Source organism: Capricornis sumatraensis, chromosome 12 (genome assembly GCF_032405125.1).
Source record: "Capricornis sumatraensis isolate serow.1 chromosome 12, serow.2, whole genome shotgun sequence".
In the NCBI taxonomy this organism is placed as follows: Eukaryota; Metazoa; Chordata; class Mammalia; order Artiodactyla; family Bovidae; genus Capricornis; species Capricornis sumatraensis.
In genome coordinates this window covers 23,415,912-23,439,222 of record NC_091080.1, presented here as the reverse complement: position 1 = coordinate 23,439,222, position 23,311 = coordinate 23,415,912, and the positions used below count along the sequence as shown (strand labels likewise).

The 23,311-nt window shown below is 44.1% G+C and overlaps 1 protein-coding gene across 1 annotated transcript in view; it reads left to right on the top strand.

Annotated features, from left to right (window-relative positions):
• Positions 1–23,311, top strand: part of ENOX1 (ecto-NOX disulfide-thiol exchanger 1) — a 246,523-nt gene that overhangs the window by 139,473 nt on the left and 83,739 nt on the right. The gene's annotated exons all lie outside the window — the stretch shown is intronic.

Here is a 23,311-nt window from a genome sequence, read left to right as displayed (position 1 = left end):
GCACGTGTGCTCAGGGGAAGGGGGGCGGCGGGACACTGGAGGAGGAAAAAGGACAGCAGAAAAGCTGAGCGGTGCGATCAGGAAAGTCCCGATGATGTTTTGTGGGAGGAGAGGGTCTGGGGAGAAGCCACACAAAGAAATAGGTTGCAGTATCAATAAGTACACCCTCGAGGTGGGAAACAAAGGAGGAGAATCTTCGATCCCAAACAAAGGGATTGAAAGCTCCACACGGGAAATGTAGCCCCCTGGCAAATGGTTAGAAAATCCGTGCCCATCACGACACCAGCGTTCTGTAATCTTAGAACGTCTCCACTTACAAGCAAGCAGACTGATTTTTATAACAGCGTGGCGAGTTTGTTTTCGAGATTGATGAACATGTAAACTGTTTTTATTTCCTCTTCTCCCGGGTGATACTTAAGATGTAGACTGGTTCTATGAAAACACTCTGTATTTCAGAAATGTTTGCTGTGGGGTTGGATGAAGGACTGGAATTCAGGGCGATGGGCAGCTTCAGAAAGAGGCCAACGTCTCTGCTTTTTGTTAAAGAGCCACGGGCTTCAGTTTGGCACGGTCAGATTAAATCTGGATCTTTCCAGCTGGTGTAAGAAAGAAACAGAAGTGGTGGGCTCTGTAGGAAGGAGAAGGAACGTGGATTACGCGGAACAAGGGCTCAAGGGCTGGGACAACCCAGGCACTGGCTGCAGAGAGTCAAATCAAAGAGTCATATCTAGATTTATATCTGGAAGCATCGATTGATGTGTGACACACTTAAGGAGTTTGGGCCTTTGAGTTATCGTAGAATAATCAAATTATCATCACACAGGGGTATTTGTGTTACTCCTCTGAATATATCAGTTTAACCTCTCCTTTCTAGGGGGGAGGAGGAAAGGTTATTTTTCGTTAAATGGGGGAAATACAAGCAGGCTGATGGAAAATGATAGAGTGAGTAGGATATATTTTTTCAAATTCCCGCATCTGTATTGACTGCTGTCTAAGAGCAGAAGCCTGAATTGCCTACGGAAGTGTTTTAAAGGTGAGAGATAACTGCCACTGAAAACTTCGCCAAAAACAGGTTGCAGTATCAAGGGAGGGAAAAAATAATTGAGAGGAAGGGACGTGAGAAAGAAGCGCAGATCGGGATGTAAACAAGTTAATGACCAAGTCACAGAAATCCTGTCTTAAGCATCTCCTGCCATTTAAAAGCAATTCTGCTGTCTTGGCTTTGAGTCCTGACTCGCTGATGTTCACAGTGTGTGTTAGACAAATCAGCGAGATTCAGAGGTCAGAGCCAGCCAGGAAAATGTTATTACAGGCGGGGCTCGGGCCCCCGCACTTGAAAATCAGTGTAACAGCTGCCACGCGGGGCTCCTGGGGTTGTCCATCTGTCCCCATCGGGGGTGTGCGGTGCCTTTGCCAAGAGGAGCGTCTGGCCGTTTCTCTGAGGACCATGACGCCAGATCTAGCCGACAGGCTACTATCTCATATCTCCTGCAACAGGGCCCTCTTTTCCTCCAAGAATGGTGACCCTGGCTGCTTGAAAAGTGGATCAAAACCTTGAAGGCTGCTGAAGTTTCAAATGTGAGAGAAGTCAGGAGGCAGGGTGGGCTGGCCTATCAGGAAGAAGCATGCCCTGGTCCACACCGGTCCACAGTGCTGGGCATCCTCACTGAGCTCCAGCCCCTTAAAGGGGCAGTTCTCCTCTTGCAGCCTCTCATACGTTTGCAGAATCTCCTTGTCCATAGAAAGCGTCCTTTCCTGTTTGTGTTGTTTTGGGGGCAGGGGAGTTTTGTTTGGAGGTCTGTCTTGGTTTCTTTGATTTGGTCTAAATCACAGAAGGTTATGGTCACAATTCTAGACCTAGAAGTGCAAGACCAGGTTGCTGGCAACGTTGGTTCCCTGTGGGACCCAAGGGAGTGTCTGCTCTCTTCTCTCCCCTGGCTTCTGCAGGTTTGCTAGCAAGCTTTATCCTTCCTCGGCTTGCAGACGCATCACCCCGCTCCCTGCCTTCATCTTCACATGACCTTCTCCTTGTGTGTGTGCCAGGGTCACAAGTTGTGCAGGGTTAAGGGGCCCACATTATTCAAATATGGCTTCATCTTAACTCATGACATCTGCACGGATTCTGTTTCCATAAGTTTGCATTCTGAAGTACAGGCATTTGGGACATCACCATATAGACTTGGTGGTGGTGGTCGTTCAGTCACCAAGTCATGTCTGACTCTTTGCACCCCTCCCTGGACTGCAGCACACCAGGCTTCCTTATCCCTCAATATCTGCCAGAGTTTACTCAAGTTCATGTCCATTAAATTGGTGATGCCACCCAACCATCTCATCCTCTGCCACCCTCTTCTTCTTCTGCCTTCAATCTTTACCAGCGTCAGGGTCTTTTCCAGTGAGTCAGCTCTTCACCTCAGGTGGCCAAAGTATTGGAGCTTCAGCTTTGGCATCAGTCCTTCCGAAGAGTATTCAGGGTTGATTTCCTCTAAGGTTGACTGGTTTGATCTCCTTGCTTTCCGAGGGACTCTCAAGAGTCTTCTTTAGCCCCGCAATTTGAAACCATCAGTTTTTAGCACTCTTCCTTCTTTATTGTCCAGCTCTCACATCTGTACGTGACTCTAAATTTGGAGGGGGGCACAATTCCATCAGCAGCGCACACAGAGGAGACGTCAAAATCTATTTGTTGAATGGAGGAATGAAGGGACAGAGGTACGGGGGCAAGAACTAGCCCAGTGCCTCTGGGGGACTCTGGGATCTTGGAAAGAGCAGGGCAGGGTATGGGGAGAACTGCTGCCCCAGGGGTCCGTGTAGCACCTCCTTAGCACGTGAGACGCACTAGGTCAGTGGCAGCGGGTACAGTTTTCATTCTCGCTGGCCCTTAGGTGGACCCATGGTGATTATTGTGGAACACATCTTTAATAGAGTTTTTAAATGTATGTGCTTCTTAAGAGTCATCTTCCTACCTTACCCACTTTGAATGAATTCCCACAACCTGTCGACTTGAGCCCCACTGCAAAGAATTCTCCTAACTTTAAAACCCACCCTCAATCTGCCCGCTGTCCGCTTTATAAATCAGAAAATCATCCCCTCTCAGGCAAATCAGCAGATAGAGGAGGGCGTTGGTCTCTCACGTGTCACTGTCTTAGCAGTCCATCTAGGGAAAATTATTCTGCAATAAGCAGAACAATATAAACAGTCTTTATAGCCTTAGGACTAGCGTATAGTTTTTTAGAATTGCCTTCAAGTTTAGCTGGGAAGTTGCTCACCTTTCTTCTTTCCATCCCTGAACGACGTGTCCACTGACTTCACATGGTTTCTCATAAGTTCATGAAGGAAATATTGTGGGCAGGGTTTGGAAAAGTGAAAAAATGCCAAGGGTGAATTTGTCTGGGTGTTTCTCAGTCTTCCCCCTGCCCTGCATGTGAGTCACAGTTTCATATTAGAGGTTTCACACAAAACGAAGTAATAGCTGGTATCCATGGTAACACGATAGCCTTTACCTGATCTGAAGCTGGTGACAAAGTTGACCTGTCTCTGCCATGGGGAGAGTGAGGTTGTGGGCTTTTGTTTGTATCTTTAGGTATCCAAGGAAAGCATACCCATGTTAGAAATTCTTATTTATCTTCAGGTTACCACACTGAAGTGTTTTCTTGGGTTTATCAAAGTAAAATTTACGCACAGTGAAAAAGACGATGTTCAGGGTTCTATGAGTCACTGCCACAATCAATATATGAAACAATTCTGTCACCACCAGCACCCCCAAATTCTCTTATGCCCCTTTATAGTCCACCCCACTCCTCGTAACCACTGACTTGTTTTCAGCCTTCATGGTTCTGCCCTTTCAAGGAAGTCATGTAAGTGGCATCATAGCGTGTACTTCCCAGGTGGCACTGGTGGTAAGGAGCCCACCTGCCAATACGGGTTGATTCAGAGACGCTCGATCCCTGCGTCGATCCCCAGGTTCGATCCCTGGCTCGGGAAGATCCCCTGGAGAAGGAAATGGCAACCCGCTTCAGTAGGCTTGCCTCAGAAACCCCATGGACAGAGGAGCCCGGCGGGCTACAGTCCGTAGGGTCACACAGAGTCGGACACGACAGAAGCAGCTGAGCATTCAAACAGGATGTGCAGCCTCTTGAGTCTGGCTCCTGCCCCTCAGCATGACGGGTTTGTGAGGCATCCGTGTTGCTGGGTGTGTCTGCTATTCATTTTCTTTATGCTGAATGGTATTCCATTGTAAGGAAGGGCCGTACTTCGTTTGTCTAGTCACCAGTTAATGGACATTCGGATGGTGTTCTATTTGAAGCCAATGTGAATAAATCTGTTATAAACATTCCATTTACAGGCCTTTTGTTTGGACATAATTTTTCATCTCACTTGGGTAAATATAGAATTGCTGGGTCATATGGTGTGTTTGACTTTTTAAGAGACTGCTAAACTGTTTTCCAGAATGTCTTTCCTGATGTGCATTCCCGAAAGATTACATGAGAATTCCAGCAACCTTGTCAGCCAGCACTTGGCGTGGCCAGTTAGTTTTGTTTTATTCTTTTTTAGTCACTATAAGATGGAGAAGGAAATGGCACCCCACTCCAGTACTCTTGCCTGGAAAATCCCATGGACGGAGGAGCTTAGTAGGCTGCAGTCCATGGGGTTGCGAAGAGTCAGACATGACTGAGCAACTTCACTTTCACTTTTCACTTTCATGCATTGGAGAAGGAAATGGCAACCCACTCCAGTGTTCTTGCCTGGAGAATCCCAGGGACGGGGGAGCCTGGTGGGCTGCTGTCTATGGGGTCACACAGAGTCAGACACAACTGAATCGACTTAGCAGCAGCAGCAGCAGTCACTGTAAGAAGTGTATAGTAGTATCTTTTTATGGTTTTAACCACACCTTCATTTAAGTAGGATTTGTGTTCTAATTCATGAGAATAAGTCAGTTTGTCATATTTCTAAATAAGTAACTTAAAAATCAGAATTCTTTTTGAAGTCGTGTGTAAGTCCTATTGATAGGACTGATAAATATTTAGATAACAACAGGATACCATTATAAGCTGCCGGTCCTAAAACTGTGAGTGACTAATGACGGTTATATCAGAAGGCTCCCTCATACACACTTTCAGCCAATGCTCTTTAATGCTGTTAACAAATGTCATCTGAAGACCAGCTGTCTTAAGGCCAGTAAACCATTGGCCCACGTAGAACTCTTTTATGCTTTTGGCTTGACATTAGTAAAGACCAGGGCTAATCAGCTGTCTTGACAGCTTTCAGCAAAAGAGACCAGGAAAAAAAAAATTGGGAAAAGAGTCCTATGAGGATCAACACTATTTCAGAAATTAAGTAACAATTTTTCCCCCACTTTACGCTCAAAGAGGAGCATATGTGGAATTCTCTGTATATGTATTACAACTCCTAATCTAGACTAATTGTGCAGAAGAGGGCAAAGAAATACAAAAACGTGTCTCCTAAAATACAATGTAACCCCAGCGAGTTTTGCCAAATGATCAAGGATTGGTTTGTGGGATATATATATATTATATTATATTGTGAATTAAATAAAAAATATGTTGAAATAACTCCAGTGAGTGCATCTGACCACTATAAGGAAAGTTAACCATCTCTTCTGAAATCTTCTTTAAACCATTCAGTTGTCTGAGTAAGTACTTTTTTTTACTTAAGAGATAGTGAAAAGTTTGTGTTTGCTTGCCTTCCCAGACTCACGTGTCAGGAGGTCTGGCGTGCACAGGTCACAGTTAGGGTCGTTGTCATGGCAGCAGGAGTCATGTCCAGGGTTGCTGTGATGATGACTGTGTGAGAATGCTGGTTGTGCTGGGCTAAGGGTGTTTTTGATCATTAGAAGACTTTAGAGGAAGACAAGTAAAATGAACTTACCCAAGACAACTTCAGATAACTTCTTTTTAAATTTGGGGAGGAAAAAGAGCATGTCCCTTAAACATTGTGAAAATCCTATGAAGGCCAGCAGTCCCGTTGTTCCCAGTAGCCTTCAAAGATGGCGCTACAAAGAACATGGGTGAGGTTCTGCAGGCAGAGAACACAGACAGGTGCAACAGGCGTCTCTGTTCTCTCAATAGCTGTTCACTTCTGATTTGCGTTTGTATTTTCTTTCTGAAAATGCCCAGCAGTCAGATAATGGACCTACAAAGCCCGTGCTCTCTGTCCATTATCCTTTTTCTCTTATGATCTGTTTAAACTTTATCTTTCATCCTTTCCGCTGAAGTTGCTATTTGATCGTCACATTACTTTATTTGCGAATGTTATTTCTGTTCTTTGTTTATTATCTTTTCATGCAGTCCTATTTTTCGGTTACCATCTCTTCTCAGTCTTTTCGAGAATACCAATTAGAATTTTTTTTTACGTTCTTTTTGGTCCTGAACCATTTCTGTTTATCCCAGGACTGCTTGTTTCATTTCTGTGTCTCCATCTTTCTTCGTGCTCCCGGTTTCTTCTCATGGGAGGTCATGCTTAGTGGCCTGTTTGTCTCTGGGATGAAGGGCTAGAGGCCGCCGTTCCAGGATGCTGTGTGGTTTGCTGATGGCTGACTCCAGGCCTCCCCCACAGCAGAGTCTCCCTTTTAGTGGCTCACTGACTGGCAGGTTCATTTTGAGGAGAGTTGCTGCTGCTGCTAAGTCGCTTCAGTCGTGTCCGACTCTGTGCGACCCCGTAGACGGCAGCCCACCAGGCTCCCCCATCCCTGGGATTCTCCAGGCAAGAACACTGGAGTGGGTTGCCATTTCCTTCTCCAATGCAGGAAAGTGAAAAGTGAAAGGGAAGTCGCTCCATCGTGTCTGACTCTCAGCGACCCCATGGACTGCAGCCTGCCAGGCTCCTCCATCCATGGGATTTTCCAAGCAAGAGTACTTGGGGATTCCACAAATACCAGAGTCTGTCCTACATGAAGAACTCCCTGGCGTTTCCCTTGTATTTGCTTTGCTCTTTTAAGTTTATTCGTTGATGTACGTTTCAGTCGTGGAGGAGAGAGAAGGCAAAAGCAAACACACACGGACTGGGTCTGACGTTTTGAACAAGAACCTGTTTTAGGAGCTCTTGGTTTTAATCCAGTCCTTGAACGAATCCTGGGTTAGTATGGTGCCTGGAGAGTGGAAGGGGAACGGAGCCTGGGGGGAACATTCCACGTTATTCTGGCTTTGCAGAAACAAGAGAAGAAGAGAGAGTACATTTTCTAAACATCTAGGAAGTTTGGGAATGCATGTACACCCGTGGTGGATTCATGTCAATGTATGGCAAAACCAATACATTATTGTAAAGTAAAATAAAGTAAAAATAAAAATTAAAAAAAAAAAACCATCTAGGAGGTAGGAACATAGGAACTTAAGGCAGCGTATTTTGGAATAAAGATGGATGCTTCAGGATGAGGAAGGCAGATACACAAATTAGAGGCATTTAGGGGAGGAGAAAAGGGAGATGAATAGTCTGAACAAGGTGACGGAAGGTTGGATTTTCTAAGTTGATTCTTTTTATTATTAGTTAATTATGGCTGTATAATTAATTTATATAATTATCATTGATCAGTTAATTACAGCTCAACATTTGTTGCCACGCCGGCTCTTCTCTTGTTGCATCAGGCAGAGCTGTTCTCTGTCTGCGGTGCACGGACTCTCGGCCGCAGTGTCTTCTGTTGTTGCCGAGCATGGGCTCCAGGCGCTCGGGCCCCACTTGGGCTCAGTACTTGCAGCTCTCGGGCCCTAGAGCACGCAGCTTTCAGTAGTGGTGGTGCGTGGGCTTAGTCGCTCCGTGGCATGTGGAATCTTCCCAGACCAGGGGCGGAACCCACGTCCCCTGCATTGGCAGGTGGATTCCTATCCACTGTGCCACCAGGGAAGCCCTTCAGTTCGCTCTTTAAAAATGTGACTCACGGACTTATCCTCATGAATGAAAATAGAAATAGGGCTCGGCTGGGTGACTTTCCTCCCATCTATATTGGCTGGCTGCCCTCGAAGAGAGAAAAAGGCACAGAACTGAGAAAAACGAATGACATGGAGGAAGGCAAGCCTCAGCCTCAGTGGGCCTGCGAAGAGTAGAAGATTAGAAGGTGCTGGAGATGCAGGAAGGAGAAGGATGCGTGGAGACACTGAAGAGGCATCGGAAGGACAGGTCTTCCTCCAGAGTTAAAAACACAGTGACACGGACATTAACACAGAAGAAGGAGAAGAGGAGAAAGTTCTCTAAAAGAAGGAATTCACCACTTTTATAATGGCAAATTAACTTTTAAGAGCTTTTGTGAAATATTTAGATCAGTGAACTAGATGCAGGCTGTGGAAAACTAAAGACTGATTCGTTGGGAATTTAAGTTGCAGTTTATTATGAGGATTTTCTTCCTAAGGAGGGCTCATGAACTTCAAAATTGCTCAGTTGAAGAAGTATCCTGGAAATTTTGGTTGTTTACTCATCCATATCTTTACTGTATGAAAATATTTTACATCAGTGCAGAAAATAATTCGGTATCACTGGTCAAGGCAAGAAAATCACATTATTACAAGGTAGAGAAAGGGTCTGGGAAATCTTTATGGGCAAGTAGTAAAACATTCTGTAGTCTTAAAAAGTTCAAAAAATGTTTGTGTGCATAAAGACGTACACACACATCTGGAATTTTTACAAGTTGTGGCTGCAGAGACATAAGCCATGTTTATTCTGTTTAAGCTACCCAGATGCAGTCTCTTTCTTTCTGAATCAAAAAACAACTCACAGGACATTTCCCATATTCATATTAAAGATTTTTGACATTTTGCTAAAATCAGAACAATCATAAAAACATGTACATCTCTCAAAGTGTGGCTTGACATCAGTTCCAAGGCAAGACATCAGGATTCACAACAGCTGCTGAGTCTGGGGTCCACCGTGGTCATTGGTTATTTTCATGTAACTACCCCAGAGTCTGTCATTTCATTTTCTGCCTGTTCTTCAACCAGTACCTTGGGATTTGTTGTTCTTCAGTCACTAAGTCATGTCCGACTCTGTGACCCCATGTACTGCAGCCTACCAGGCTCCTCTGTCCATGAGATTTCCTGGGCCAGAATAGTGGAGTGGGTGGCCATTTCCTCCTCTGGGGGATCTTACCACCCAGGGATCGAACCTACGTCTCCTGCTTGGCAAGTGGATTCTTTACCACTGAGCCACCTGGGAAGCCAAAGGGGTCGAACTGTGGGATGGTGCATAGTAATAGCAGCCCGCGTGATGGTGATGATCACCCTCATTTATAATCCAGCACCTCTTAGCTTCAGCTAAACATCGGTTGTCCTGCTGGCAGCATGTACATTTTCTAGCACTTGCAGATCACACTCTCTGGCACTTCGAAGGACGTCTGGTACCCACTGCTGAGTGAGAGTCTTGAAGGGATGGTTGGGGACATTTGGGACCAGAAATGGAAACCAGTGCACGGATCCTTGGCTCATTCCCATCACATTTGAAATGATCCCACCTGGCATCTGCTGAGGGGGTTGGGAGTGATGAAGACACTTGCCCATTTAAATCTGGACAAGATACAAAGGACCAGAAGTGATGCGCGTGGAGAGGAAACCGCTCTGTTTTTAGCAGTTTCAGACGGGCGGGCCATGGGGCATCGTACCATTTTCACCGGACAGAGAGACCTTCTGATGAGAAAGGATATAGGCCGCCTTCACGGACATGAGGGACACTGAGCCCTGCACAAGAAGAGGAAGATGCCAAACCAGTGGGAGGGAGAGGGTGTCCAGCCTGGCCATCTCTTGCACAATTCTGCATAAGTCAGCCTGTCTGAACCTCAGGTTCTTAACCTGGATAATGGGCCCTGCTCACCTCCATCAGGGTTTGTGGCCGTAAAATGAGGCCATGTACATGAATGCGTTTGGAAAAGCTGTTGCACAAATGCCAACTGTAACCGCTGCACACTCGGGGCCAGCATGAAGAAGTGCGGAGGTTTAAGAGAAGACTCGGGGCTTCCCTGGTGGCTCTAGTGGTAAAGAACCTGCCTGCCAATGCAGGAGACACAAGAGACACGGGTTTGAGCCCTGGGTCGGGAAGATGCCCTGGAGAGTCAGACACGACTGAAGTGACTTAGCATAAGCATGCAAGAGAAGACCCAGGACTCACAGAGGAAGTCTGGAGACATGCAGATCTGAGGTTCCCAACCCTGGGGTGGCCTGTGCTGTTCCTACACCGCTTTATGGCTGGGGGACCTGCTCCCCGCAGTTACCTCTCAGAAACCCCTTCCTTCCTCTTCTCAGCACTCACACCTCAGGAGCATGTGCTCACTGTGGTTTCTCGGGGAAAAACTTGAGACCTGGAGATGGCCAGTGACGTGCCCAGGGTCCGGACACAGCAGAGTCAGAATTCCAGGCCAGTCCTGCCAGACCACGGCCCCTGCATTCTCTGTCTTCCTGTAACTCCCCACAGTGGACCCTGCAGAGAAGTGAGGCTTCAGAGCTGCGGTGACCAGGGGTACAGGACACCTTCCAGAGCTCCTCGCTCATTAGAAATACTTTTGACCAAAATCTACTGCCTGTTTTCTGACGCTGTGTCCCAGCCCTTGATTTTTGTCTGGGCAGAGTAAGAACCAGCAAGAAGAAAATAACACACGTGCAGCTTTTATTTATTAGATTTGAATTGTGAAAATAAATCTCTTCACTTCTGGGACAAGAACGAGAAGCCCTAATAAAGTTTAACTCTGGGAGGTTTCAGCTGACCCTGAGAGCTCCTGCTCTGCCAGTAATTAATTTGATCATCAAATGCATCCTCATTAGTAATCATCTCTTCTAAAAATTAATGAGACTAGCAGACAAATCAGTACGGGACCCTGGGGTAGAAATAATGGCATCACCCTGCAGACCATTAAAATCTCTCAGCTTCTACCTTTTGCCACTTTCCCCGACGTCTGCCCTGGGAAATATGGACTGTTGGTAGATTCGCAGCCATTCCCAGGATGAAAGAACTTGACTCCCCCTACCCACGCTGTCAGCCATAATTGGTGGATGACCTTTAAATGACCCTCCCCTCCGCCACCTCTTTTAGAAATTGCCTCCTGACGTATGGGCCATATACCAGGCCAGGAGTTCCAGATTTACAGTGCCATGGATCTTTTCTTAAATGCAGTAAGTCAAAATGGACTCTGGCTGCAGACACGTACCACTTGACCCCTGTCAGGTCTCCCCTGCAGCCACGAACGCTGAAATGAATCCTTGGGTCCTGGCCTTGACTCTCTCTCTTCAGCGCCTGCCAGTGCAGAGACAGACTCATCCGCACCAAAGCCCTGGGCCCGGACGCGCACATGGCCGCCTGTGTACAGCAGGTGTCACGCTCGCAGCCAGACCGACGTAATTAATCCATCTCTCCAATTGGGCTGCCGTTGGGAGGGAATTGTGCTCTGGGGCTTTCTCCACGCAGCTGGTTAGGAGAGGAAACATGAGGATTAGCAAGGGCAGCCAATTTCCTCCTCATCCGAAATGAGGGCTGTGAAGAGAAAGCAGGGAGGAGTGTGGCGGGCGGAAAGAAGCCCACGTGGAAACAAAGAGGAAAGAAGAATGACTCGGAGGGGGAAGAAGCCTTCCGCTGAGTAAGAGAATAAACACAGGGGAGGAGAAGTGTGGGTGGGAGCTGCGGCTTTCCTGAGTCTAGGTTTGTCTTGTAAATTTTTGTTTTATTTTCCACCTTACAAAACAGTGTGTGCTCAGTGCAGAAAACTAGGAAACCTAAAAGAAGCATATAAAAGGAAACACATCATTCAGGGTGTCGCTTCCCAGATATCCCCGTGGGCAACATTTACATATATTGTTTCAGCCTCTTTCTCTCCGTGCGCATAAACATGCAGCATTATCATTTTTAAAGATCGACCAGTGGACTAGCCAAACATAGTCAGTTCACGTTTCCGGAATTGTAGCCAAAGAGTGGAGCTGGGAATTCAGTACCAAGATGTTGGAATGGTTAGTTAAAGACTACGTTTTCTCCTCTGTTTAACAAAGCACCCGGAATAGTCACCAAGGGAAGCTTAAACAAAGTTAGTGCCCAGTCTGGCCCTCCCTTTATAAACCACCCACTTCACTCAATTGATTCGCTGCAAAGACCCTGCCTCGTGAAATTCTTAACTCGATGGATGCAGCTTCCTCAGTCTGGTGATCACCTCTCCGGTTTCCGTTTCCTCTCTGTGTGTCGCTGGGTCAGTCTGTCTGTCTGTCTCACCCACTCTGTGTCTCACATACACACACACAGACACACGTGTGCACACACACTTAGTAAATGGCCAGAGCAGCTTTATTTTCTGGAAGTACTGTGGCAGATATAAAAGGAGAAAGTATATTAGCACTCTGGTTATAGGTTTCCAAGGAATGGGCATTACAAACGGTACTTATAAATGAGAGATGAGCAGAGTGACCCTTCATGCCTTTCTTTGCACTTTTTCCCTCTTTGGTTTGTTTTGTGATGTATTGTGATTGCACGTGTAGTTCATGCTGCTGTCCCCTCCATGCATACACACTTCATGGTTTTATGTCCTCCTCCTCCTCCTCACCACCACTTTATTTTAAGCTGGTATCACTCACGTATTCCAGTCAGAAGACTTTCACTGGCAAGCCCCAGGGCTCTCGTTCCCGGTGGTAGAGATATATGTTTTCACCCGTGATTTACACTTTTTCCAAAGTCATTTCCTGAACCAGTACATTATACATTTTTTAATAATTTAAACACAGAGTGGTGCCCTGCAATTTTGTCCTTCGCTAATTCTCTGTGTATCTTGTCTTCTTTTCCCCTGGGTTTATATTTCTTCCCTGCTGCTGCTAAGTCGCTTCAGTCGTGTCCGACTCTGTGCGACCCCATAGACGGCAGCCCACCAGGCTCCCCCATCCCTGGGATTCTCCAGGCAAGAACTCTGCAGTGGGTTGCCATTTCCTTCTCCAATATTTCTTCCCTAGTGGCGTGTATTTCTCATCTCCAGTGCTACTCACAGTTTATTTCAGGAAAATCTTGGTAATGATGTAACTCTAAAGTCCATAAAAAGGGTGTTGTGCCGAGTTTCTCTTTACAAAATGATTTTCCCCAGGACTCCCCAAGTAGTCCTCTTATTTATCATTTAGGGAGAAAGAGAAAAGGAGTGTTCTGGATGAAGTTTCACCCCTCTACACGGGATAACATGAGCTCAGATTTCCGAGAATCACCAGCTCACTTAAGGAGCACTCTCAAGTCTGATCTTTCCCTCCTGAACCCTTGGATCTTAATTGACTAGGCTGGTCTTTTAGTCTGCTTTTTCTGCCCAGCTCGTGATTGATATGCTTGATTTTAGGTTCACAGTTTTCTTGTCATTTCTCATGGCCCACCCACAGTATAAAAAACAAGCTAGCATATGTTGATAATGGGAATTTTGCTTTCCATATAAATTTTGGACTGGGCATGGGCTCAATTTCAACACGGCAAGAGATTGTTACCACCGTGGTAACCACAAGAAAACTGGGAAACACAGTTTTGCAGGGTTAGGGTTAGGGTTAAAGCTAAGAGGGGCACTGCTGAGCCCCCTAATGCAGCACGCTTATTTCCTAATTTTCATCAAATAGAGTTGAAGTCACTGAGCTAAGCCCTACCCCCAAACCCCGAGCTCACCTCCTGCTCCTCACGGCTCCTGGTTCTCAGTCCTTGGCTCCTGGCTCCGCCTGCTCATGCTTGCATTCTGAGAATCTTTTCCTTTTACATTCATTCATATTGGTCTCCTACCCCCTGGAAAATGAACTGAGACGCAGGGGGCTATGACCCTTCCCCCAACATGTTAAATAACTGTCAGTCTCTTTTTTCTTCTGATAGTAGAATAGAGATTAATTCTGGCCCCTAAGGTCCATCTTTTAAAGCTAATTTTTATTTTTTGTATATCCAGCAACTCTCTGAGTAAAGAATGGATGAAGTAAAGAACAGATTGTTGAGTCACCACACATATTTTAGTCTCAGCTACTAAAACCTATAAAACCAGCCTCCCTGATTCTTAATATCCGCTGCTTCTCCTCAGTTCAGTTCAGTCGTTCAGTTGTGTCCGACTCTTTGCGACCCCATGAATCGCAGCACGCCAGGCCTCCCTGTCCATCACCAACTCCCAGAGTTCACTCAGATTCACGTCCAGCGAGTCAGTGATGCCATCCAGCCATCTCATCCTCTATTGTCCCCTTCTCCTCCTGCCCCCAATCCCTCCCAGCATCAGAGTCTTTTCCAATGAGTCAACTCTTCGCATGAGGTGGCCAAAGTACTGGAGTTTCAGCTTTAGCATCATTCCTTCCAAGGAAATCCCAGGGCTGATCTCCTTCAGAATGGACTGGTTGGACCTCCTTGCAGTCCAAGGGACTCTCAACAGTCTTCTCCAACACCACAGTTCAAAAGCATCAATTCTTCAGTGCTCAGCCTTCTTCACAGTCCAACTCTCACATCCATACATGACCACAGGAAAAACCATAGCCTTAACTAGATGGACCTTTGTTGGCAAAGTAATGTCTCTGCTTTTGAATGTGCTATCTAGGTTGGTCATAACTTTTCTTCCAAGGCCTAGTCATGCCCAAATACATAATAACCTCATCTCACTGATTGAGTAGACCCCACTTTCTGACAAGTCTTCGTTGAAGTGTAAGGGTTTTTTGAGTCCTTCTGTCTTTAGAAGTCATGGATGCTCTCTGCTGCTATTAGATACTAAGGCTTATTAGTTGCTGAGCTCACCGAGTACTACAGGCATGGCCCCAGGGCTCCGAAAGAATGACTCCAACCTCAGGAAACAGCCATTCTGTCTTCACTTGCACTGAGTGTGTATACATACAGTCACACGTGTTTCTGTTCAGACTGTTTGCTACCATCCAAATGTTTTGAGAGCCTTGCATCCTGAGAGCTGACATGTATATCATGCGTATCAAGGATCCAAGGCTTAGAAAGAGTAGTAAGAAAGCTCCAATCCAGGTAGCATGGTGCTTAAAATTTCTTCCTAATTATTTTTCCTAATCTTTTGAAAGTGAGGTTATATCACACACTGAGACTTTAAAGGACAATGGCAACATGCCAAGCCTACTCTTTAGTGAAAGACCTTAAAGGATGACAGGGAATAAGGACACTTTTTAAAGCAGCTCTGCTGTTCCCTTCCTCTTGCTCTTCCTGCCGATGTTTGCAGTAGATGAAGCATTTCTGTAGCATTCAGCTCCTACACTCTTTTAAAAAATTTATTTATTTTTAATTGGAGGATAATTGCTTTACAATATTGTGTTGATTCCTACACTGTTGATTAGCAGGACCTGTTCAGAAAACTGTACTTTTCAAATATTTCTGGAATATTTACAAAAATTAATTCCATACTAGACCTTAAGGCAAATATCAATAAATTTCAAAGTGATGCTGTTGTATTTTCTGACCACATTAAAATTGTTAAGAATCAATGTCACAAAAGATGACTAAAATAAATTCTGTATACTTAGAAATTTTAAAACACCCAAATCCACAGATCTAAAAAGAAATCAGGATTGTAATTTTAAAATACTTGATGATCATTAAAACACAACATATCAAAACTTGTGGGATGCAGCTAAAACAGAACCTAGAGGAAAAATTTAAAACTTTAAATGTCTGTTTTAGGAAAAAAGAGAATTGGAAACGGAAGTAAGCATTGAATTCTTATTTTAAAAGAATAAACACAAAGAAGGAAAGATAAGTAAAGATAAGCACAGAACTTACTAAAGAAGCAGAGTCATATGCTACAGAAGATCAGCAAAGGCAGTTGTTGCTTATTTGAAAAGACTGATAGAATAGAAATATTTGGCAACAAGAGAATACTCTAATAAATAATATTTTTGAAGAAAATGAATTACAGCTGTAGATATGACAGAGATTAAAGATCTATGAAAAAATCAGGACTAGCTTTACGGCAAATTTTTAAACTCAGGTGATATGGAAAGATCCCTAAAAACGAAAAAAATGTGTTAAAATTAAATCAGGGAAAAATCGAAAGCCTGGATGATCTCATTTTAAAAACTGGAGGTAGTAGCTTAAAACCTCATATCAAAGCAACAGATCCAAAATGGATTTACAGAAAAGTTTTACCAAATATTCAATGAAAATTATGCCAATCTTTTACAGAATTGTTCAGATAATAGAAGAGGAACAAAAGCTTTCCAACGAACTCATAAGGCTGGTATAAATAGTACACTTCATACCAAAACAGGACAAAGGCAGAAAAAATGAGAAGGGTGGAGGAATTACAGGTCAGTCTCATTTATGAACTTAGATTTGAAATTAAATTTAAATTTAAAATTTAAAGTTAATCTAGTATTTTATAAACCACCCTATTGGATTTATTCCAGGAATTCAAGGTTGGTTCAATATTATAAAAGTCTATTAATATAATGTAACCCCATTAACAGGTTAAGTCAGAATAATACAATCTTTTAACAGCTACTGAATATCCATTCATAATATTAATATAAAACTAAGTAAAAAATGAAGATTGTAACAACTTGGAATAAAAGAAAACCTTCATCTCTTGTTACAAGATTATCCTCAGTGAACTCAGTGGCAAAACAAGTGATTTTTTTTTTTAACCTTCCCAATGTAATCCTTACATAATCCTTCTTAATCCTGATATAATCACTTGGACTAGAATGTAACTGCTTTATGTCACTTGCCTGTATCATGATTTACATTTTCAAATTGTCCTTTGGAAGCAAAAATCATTGCTACGCAAAGTCTATTGGCAGACCCTAAAAATGTGGCTTCTCTTTTGTTTCCTTTTGAAAAAAATTAAAGTCATCAACAGTCATCTTGGTGTTGATTTTCCTATTTCTAGAATGCTTGTTAATGGGGTATATATCACACATGCTGATCGTCCTTGTTAGACGATGGTCTTTCTGCTGACTTCAGCAAAACCTGTGGTTGAAATTTTCAGTAAAAGGACACAGGTAGACTTCCCACCTGCAATGTTCAATTGCATGCAGTCTCTGATCTCTAGCCGAGGGGCTGAGAGAAGGAAGACATCATTACAGGGTAGATTGATGTTGATACTAAGTGTGAAACTACAGCTTTAATTTCTCTTAATTTTTATACCTTGGGAGCCTTTTTTTGCTGTTATCATTCATGGCCATGCTGACACCATTTATTGTAAAGGCTCTGAGAGATTCAGCTCACTTCTTTAATGCTTCCTATGTTTAATGTTTCAGAAGCAGAGAAAATTGGTTTAAAATGGTAATTTTCTGTCTGCGTCCTTGAGATCTATGCAAAATGGGTGGTACTGTATTTCATTTTACCCGATAGATCTCAGCCCCAGATATTAAGAACATGTGGCGCATTTCACAGTGGCAGTCTCTGTTGAGCTTTTCTGTTGCCGCTGCTGCTACTCTTGCTGGGGTTTTGTCTTTTTTTTTTTTCCTTTATGACAGTCTACAATTCAGAGACTAGCAAGCCTCAGGTAGTCCAGAGGCTAAGTAGCTGCCTCCAAGGATGCCTGCAGGTGGTTAAAGCGCCTCAGGGAAACTGCTCCTTTTGAAATATATATATATATATATTCTAATTTATTCACTTTTAGTTGAAGGATAATTGTTTTTACAATATTGCATTGGTTTCTGCCATTCATCACCATGAATCAATCATAGTTATACGTATGTCCCCACCCGCCCACCTCCTTGCCCATCCCACTGGTCTAGGTTATTGCAGAGCCCCAGTTTCAGTTCCCTGAGTCATACAGCAGGTTCCCATTGACTGCTTTATGCCTGGCAGTGTGTACGGTTCCACGCTACTCTCTCCATTCACCCCCCGCTTCCTCCCCACCCCACCACGGTCGTGAGTCTCTTGTCTATGTCGCGATCTCCACTCCTGCTCTGCAAATAGGTCCATCAGCACCATCTTTCTAGATTCCATATATATACATTAATGTATGATATTTCTTTTTCTCTTTCTGACTTACTTCACTCTGTATAATAGACTCTAGATTCATCCACCTCATTAGAACTGACTCAAATATGTTCCTTTTTATGTCTGAGTAATATTCCATTACTAAGGAGACAATGGAAAATGGAATATTACTAAGTAATACTCCATTCTAAAGGAGGAAAGGAAAGATATACCCATCTGAATGCAGAGTTCCAAAGAATAGCAAGGAGAGATAAGAAAGCCTTCCTCAGTGATCAGTGCAAAGAAATAGAGGGAAAAAACAGAATGGGAAAGACTAGAGATCTCTTCAAGAAAATTAGAGATATCAAGGGAACATTTCATGCAAAGATGGGCACAATAAAGGACAGAAGTGGTATGGACCTAACAGAAGCAGAAGATATTCAGAAGAGGTGGCAACAATACTCAGAAGATCCATACAAAAAAGATCTTCATGACACAGATAACCACAATGGTGTGATCACCCACATAGAGCCAGATATCCTGGAATGTGAAGTCAAATGGGCCTTAGGAAGCATCACTATGAATAAAGCTAATGGAGGTGATGGAATTCCAGTTGAGCTATTTCAAAACCTAAAAGCTGATGCTGTTAAGATGATGCACTCAATATGCAAGCAAGTTTGGAAAACTCCAGCCACAGAACTAGAAAAGGTCAGTTTTCATCCCAGTCACAAAGAAAGGCAATACCAAAGAATGTTCCAACTACTGCACAATTGCACTCATCTCACATGCTAGCAAAGGAATGCTCAAAATTCTCCAAGCCAGGCTTCATCAGTATGTGAACCGTGAACTTCCAGATGTTCAAGCTGGATTTAGAAAAGGCAGAGGAACCACAGATCAGATTGCCAACATCCACTGGATCACTGAGAAAGTAAGAGAGTTCCAGAAAAACATCTACTTTTGCTTTATTGACTACACCAAAGCCTTTGACTGTATGGATCACAACAAACTGTGGAAAATTTTTCAAGAGATGTGAATACCAGACCATCTCACCTGCCTCCTGAGAAATCTGTATGTAGGTCAAGAAGCAACAGTTAGAACTGGACATGGAACAACAAACTGATTCCAAATCGGGGAAGGAGTATGTCAAAGCTGTATATTGTCACCCTGCTTATTTAACTTATATGCAGAGTACATCATATGAAATGCCAAGCTGGAGGAAGCACAAGCTGGAATCAAGATTGCCAGAAGAAATATCAATAACCTCAGATATGCATATGACACCACCCTTATGGCAGAAAGTGAAGAAGAACTAAAGAGTCTCTTAATGAAAGTAAAAGAGGAGAGTGAAAAAGTTGGCTTAAACTCAGCATTGAGAAAACTAAGATCATGGCATCTGGCCCCATCACTTCATGGGAAATAGATGGGGAAACAATGAAACAGTGACAGACTTTATTTTGGGGGCTCCGAGATCACTGCAGATGGTGACTGTAGCCATGAAATTAAGATACTTGCTCCTTGGAAGAAAAGCTATGACAAACCTAGACAGCATATTCAAAACCAGATACATTACTTTGCCAACAAAGGTCTGTCTAGTCAAAACTGTTTGTTTTCATGTATGGATGTGAGAGTTGGACTATAAATAAAGCTGAGCACCGAAGAGTTAATGCTGTTGAACTGTGGTGTTGTAGAAGACTCTTGAGGGTCCCTTGGACTGCAAGGAGATCCAACCAGTCCATCCTAAAGGAAATCAGTCCTGAATATTCATTGGAAGGACTGATGAAGCTGAAACTCCAATACTTTGGCCACCTGATGTGAAGAACTAACTCCTTGGAAAAAACCCTGATGCTGGGAAAGATTGAATGCAGGAGGAGAAGGGGATAACAGAGGATGAGAGGGTTGGATGGCATCACTGACTCAATGGACATGAGTTTGAGCAAGGTCTGGGAGATGCTGAAAGACAGGGAAGCCTGGTATGCTGCAGCCCATGGGGTCACAAACAGTCAGACACGACTGAACAACTGAACTGAACTGAATATTCCGTTGTATATATGTACCACAGCTTCTTTATCCATTCATCTGTCGATGAACATCTAGGTTGCTTCCATGTACTAGCTATTATAAATAGTGCTGCAGTGAACATTGGGGTACATGTGTCTTTCAGTTATGGTTTCCTCAGGGTATATGCCTAGTAGCGGGATTGCTGGTTCGTGTAGTAGTTTTATTCCTAGTTTTGTAAGGAATCTCCATTCTGTCTTCCATAGTGGCCATATCAATTTACATTCCTTCCAACAGTGCAAGGGTGTTCCCTTTCTTCATACCCTCAAGCACTTGTTTGTGGATTTTTTGATGATGGGCATTCTGACCAACGTGAGGTGATACTCATTGTAGTTTTGGTTTGCCTTTTTCTAATAATGAGCAATGTTGAGCATCTTTTCATGTGTTTATTAGCAATCTGTCTTCTTTGGAGAAATGCCTGTTTAGGTCTTTTGCCCACTGTTTGATTGGGTTGTTTGTTATTCTGGTATATGAGCTGCTTGTGGTTGTGCTGGGTCTTTATTACTATGTGTGGGCTTTATTTTTTAATTCAAATGTATTTATTTGTAATTAGAGAATAATTGCTTTACAGTATTGTGTTGGCTCTGTTGATCTGATTCATGGTCAGCATGAACCAGCCGTAGGGATACATGTGTCCCCTCTCTCTCGAACCTCCCTCTCATCACCCACCCCATCCCGCCCGTCTAGATTGTCACAGAAGACCAGATTTGAGCTCCCTGCATCAAACAGCAAATCCCCATTGGCTATCTAATTTTACATAGAGTAATGTATACATCATGAGAAACGCTGGGCTGGAAGAAGCGCAAGCTGGAACCAAGGTTGCCAGGAGAAATATCAATAACCTCACATATGCAGATGACACCACTCTTATGGCAGAAAGTGAAGAGGAACTAAAAAGCCTCTTGATGAAAGTGAAAGAGGAGAATGAAAAAGTTGGCTTAAAGCTCAACATTCAGAAAACTAAGATCATGGCATCTGGTCCCATCACTTCATGGGAAATAGATGGGGAAACAATGGAAACAGTGGCTGACTTTATTTTTGGGAGCTCCAAAATCACTGCAGATGGTGACTGCAGCCATGAAATTAAAAGACACTTACTCCTTGGAAGGAAAGTTATGACCAACCTAGACAACATATTAAGAAGCAAAGACATTACTTTCCCAACAAAGGTCCATCTAGTCAAGGCTATGGTTGTTCCAATGGTCATGTATGGATGTGAGAGTTGGACTGTAAAGAAAGCTGAGTGCTGAAGAATTGATGCTTTTGAACTGTGGTGTTGGAGAAGACTCTTGAGAGTCCTTTGGACTGCAAGGAGATCCAACCAGTCCATTCTAAGGGAGACAGCCCTGGGATTTCTTTGGAAGGACTGATGCTAAAGCTGAAACTCCAGTACTTTGGCCACCTCATGCGAAGAGTTGACTCATTGGAAAAGACCCTGATGCTGGGAGGGCTTGTGGGCAGGAGGAGAAGGGGACGACCAAGGATGAGATGGCTGGATGGCATCACTGACTCGATGGACGTGAGTCTGAGTGAACTCCGGGAGATGGTGATGGACAGGGAGGCCTGGCGTGCTGCGATTCATGGGGTCGCAAAGAGTCGGACACGACTGAGCGACTGAACTGAACTGAACTGAGTGTGTGCGTTCCAGGGCTGGTCTCTCAGTTTGCCCCGCCCCGCTCCCCGCCGCGTCTGCTAGTCTCTTCTCTATGTCTGCATCTCCGTTGCTGTCCCCTCGCTGTGGCAAGCGGGAGCTACTCTCTGGTTGTGGTACAGGCTTCTCACTGCAGTGGCTTCCCTTGTTGCAGAGCTCAGGCTTAGTTGCCTAACGACATGTGGAATCGTCCCGACCAGGGATCAAACCCACGTACCCCATGCTGACAGGCAGATTCTTAACCACTGGACCACCAGGGAAGTCCAGGGAATCTGTTCTTATCTGCTGAGGCCCTCACCTGTCTCCCCAAGACATGGCCCTGGAGCCAGAAACCAGTGAAGCTTGGAGACCTCCAGAAGGTTCCAGTTACTCTGAGACTCCTGATGTGGGGTTCCAGACCAGCCCCAGTATAGTAAAGTAACGTGGAAACTTCGGAGGATGAGCAGACGTCCTCTGCCTCCCACGTCTTCTGTGACAGGTGAATGTGCCCAGTTTTTACAAACCTTGTTGCAGGGCCACCTAAAGAGTTGAAGCTCTCAGTTCAGGGGCACTTCTAACCCTGCCCCTGGATGTGTGAGTCTCCTAGCCGTAAAAACATTAACTTGTGTTAACAAAGGAAAATTGAGAATATTGTTGTCATTGAGTTGGCATTACTGAAGTTCTTCCATTAATCGAGAGTCAAGTAACATAGGTGATGACCCATGTCCATCCTTTGTCAGACATCTGTGGCTGATGTAGAGATAAAACTTTCAGGGGTTATTTTCTCTCATTTATATGCAGCACATGTTAGATCATGACAGCTTTCTCACCAACTGGGACTCAACTAAAATCTCTCAAAACCACAACTTGCATTCTTACCCTTAACCATTAATTCAAAATGGGCATTCCTTGGAGAGCGTAGCATGGAAACGTATACACTAGCTTATGCAAAATAGGTAGCCAGTGGGAATTTGCTGTATAACTCAGGGAACTCAAATCAGGGCTCTGTGACAACCTAGAGTGGGAGGGGCAAGGGCAGCTCAAGAGGGAGGGGACATATGTATTCCTATGGCTGAACCATGTGGCTGTATGGCAGAATCCAACACAGTACTATAATTATCCTTCAATTAATAACAAATAAATTTAAAAATAATTGTTTTTAAATGTTTATTTCTAAAACTGCAGCCCAGGTGGCCAGTGATGGTGGTAGTATCTTTTGTTGATACTACAGCCAACACGCTTTGCTCTCCATAGGCTGTCCTGAATGAGGCCCAGATCACTTTGCATCAGTCCCCTTCAGAGATGGCCACAGAATTTTGGTCACAAGTCATCCATAAAAGGATTTTCTAGCTACAAGCTTGCTCATGACTGGGTTATAAACTCTGCAGAGAAAGAACAAATCTCTGTTGGCCTTTGGGGCACGATTCAAGACCCAGCTGTGCAATTCCATGCTTGTTTGAAGTAAATGGGCCAACCTGGCTGGAAAGCATGTTAATATTTTAAATTTCTACATTAACAGCTGTACATGTGCCCAGAGGCTGGGGTGATGACCACCTTATATAATTCCCCCCCCCAGAAAAAGTGATAAGAGTAAATAAATCCCAGCAAATTGGATTATCATTTGCAGCAAAATTGCCAGCAAAGGCAACAGAGAGAGCATCACCGATCTGTATTCCTACTCTGGCAAAGCAGTTGACACCTTCTCTTGGGAATTGCATGAATGGTGTTAATTCATGTTGGCTGGCCCTGTGTTTTGAAAATTGGCTGAAGGAGGACAACTGGCCTGGCTAGGATGGG